This window comes from Carya illinoinensis, chromosome 5 (genome assembly GCF_018687715.1).
Source record: "Carya illinoinensis cultivar Pawnee chromosome 5, C.illinoinensisPawnee_v1, whole genome shotgun sequence".
Classification (NCBI taxonomy): domain Eukaryota; kingdom Viridiplantae; phylum Streptophyta; class Magnoliopsida; order Fagales; family Juglandaceae; genus Carya; species Carya illinoinensis.
In genome coordinates this window covers 12,301,433-12,303,984 of record NC_056756.1, presented here as the reverse complement: position 1 = coordinate 12,303,984, position 2,552 = coordinate 12,301,433, and the positions used below count along the sequence as shown (strand labels likewise).

The window sequence follows — 2,552 nt, the reverse complement described above, 5'->3', positions numbered from 1 at the left end:
ACATAGCCTTTGTGAGAAGCACTATAACCCATAAAAGCGCAGTGAACAGATTGAGCAGATAACTTATGTCGTTCATGAGAAGGCAAATGAACAAAGCAGACACAACCAAAAGTATGCATATCAATATAGGTAGGATGTCGATGATACAAACGAAAGTAAGGACTTTCAAAATTCAAAACATTGGATGGCAATCTATTAATTAAGTAAACTGCCGTAGATAAGGCTTCGACCCAGAATTGAGGTGGAACAGAGGATTGGAGTAGTAACGTACGAACAACATCCAACAAATGTCTATTTTTCCGTTCAGCAACACCATTTTGTTGAGGTGTATACGGACAAGAACGTTGAGAAACAATGCCTTCTTGATTAAGAAAATCATGAAATTCACGAGACATGTATTCACCACCCGAATCAGATCTCAAAATTTTAATGCGAGAAGAAAATTGAGTTTCAACATAAGCAGTAAATTGTTGAAAGATAGAAAAGACCTCAGATTTTGAGCGAAGAAAATAAATCCAAGTATACTTCGTATAATCATCAATGAACGTAACAAAGTATTTATAATTTGCATGAGAGATAACAGGAGAAATGCCCCACACATCACTATGAATCAAATCAAAACAACGTTCAGCATGAGTACTATGAGAAGGAAAAGCAAGAGACTTACTTTTGCCTAATTTACATGTGGAACAATCAAAAGAGAGAGAAGAAAATTGATCTTTATTGCCCAACAAACCAGAGTTTATGACATGAGATAAAATAACAGAATTAGGATGACCTAACCGTTTGTGCCACACTTCACACTTATTGTTCACAGTGTTACAAGCAAATGAAATGACATCAGGAATGGAAAAATGTAAAGGAAATAAACGTCCAACTTTAGGCCCCCTCGCGAGTATCTTGCCCGACACCTGATCCTGCACAAGACAACCATCACGAGAAAAACGAACATCACAGTTGTTATCAACTAGTTGATCCACGGAAATAAGACTAGTAAAAAGCTGAGGAGATACAAAAACATACCTAACAGTGGAATCCATATCCCCAATAGCATGAATAGGTAACTGACTACCGTTAGCAATCCGAATGTGTGTAGATCCAGTATAAGGCCGAATATTGCTAAGCGTATCAGAAGAACTAGTCATGTGATTAGATGCACCCCGAATCAACAAGCCATGAGAGAGATAGGGAACCGTTACCTTGCAGCCCTAAGGCTGAAAAAGCTGAAAGAATCATCTGCTGAACCTTCTCAGTAGTAAGAGTAGATGAGTCATTAACAGGAGTAGAAGAAGCGGAACCCACCGTAGCCTGATAAGAATGAGCCTGACGATTTTGGGGACGTGTAGGACAATCTTTGATAATATGTCCAGGCTTCTTATAGTAGTTGCAAGATTTCCGTGCACAATTATTAGCAATATGTCCGTATTCTTTGCAACTGAAACATTGAACTGTTCGCATGTCTCGTCCCTTGCCTTTTCTGTGAGCAGCATAAGCAACAACAATGGGTATCATTGTGTCGTGCTGATAAGTAGCCTGAGTGGCAAGTCGCTGCTCCTCACGAAGTAATTCTCCAAAACAAATATCCAAATACGGCACAGGAGCACGATTCATCAAATTAGAGCGAGTGACCTCAAATTCAGGACGTAACTTCATTAAAAATTGATCGCGCTTGCTTTGCTCATGAATTTCCTGCACAACAAAGAGAGACTCTTCTGGTACAGTGGCATAAATTATGTCAGTAAATTCTCCCCAAAGATTATTAAATCCAGAAAAATAATCCTAAATGGAGAGATTGCCCTGAGTGTAACTGGCAATTTCATACTCTAACTGAGACCGTCGAGCCGTATGGTCTTGATTATACACCTTTTTCAAATATTCCCACATAGATTTAGCAGTTTTATAAGGCCTCAAATTGAGAACAATGAGAGGATCAACCGATGCTAAAATTCATGTCATCACCCTAGCATCTTTGATCTACCACTGAGCTAATTTAGGAAGCTCAGTAGGAGCCGGATTACTCTCATCAATATGATCCCATAACTCCTTTCTCATAACAAATAAACAGAATTGAAATTTCCATGCAGAATAATTTTTACCCGTAAATTTTACGGTAAAAGACTCGGAAGACATGAGACTCGTAAAAAATAAGCACACGCCGAATTAAAAATAATACCTGACCAACCAAAAAACTGCCGACAATCCAAAGAAATAAAGAAGCTGCCGAAAGCTCCAGAAACAACTGCTGCCGAGACCAAAAAAAATGACAAGCGCTACTGCCGATACCCAACCCACGAAGCCGAAATGGAAAGAGGCAGCAGAAAAACACAAACTAGCAACGGAAAAGGCAACAGAAAATGCCGACTAGAAGCCTGGAACCAGAGCCACGCAAAAGACTGCTGAAAGCCACAGGAAAACCCGTAACCCACAACCAGACTGCACCGAAAATCACCCAAGGAGGACCAGACTGCACCGAAAATCACACAGAGAGGACCGAAACACCAGAACACATGGAACCCATAGCCAAAAACCACCCAGAGAGGACCGAATCACCA

General features: G+C 40.1%; 1 long non-coding RNA gene across 1 annotated transcript; it reads right to left on the bottom strand.

The window, feature by feature from the left end:
- Positions 1 to 700: 700 nt before the first annotated feature.
- Positions 701 to 1,294, bottom strand: LOC122311450. Its single transcript, XR_006242790.1, has 2 exons — positions 1,200 to 1,294; positions 701 to 917 (listed from the first exon to the last, which is right to left on the bottom strand). It is a non-coding gene; the product is annotated as an uncharacterized LOC122311450 (long non-coding RNA).
- Positions 1,295 to 2,552: the final 1,258 nt, after the last annotated feature.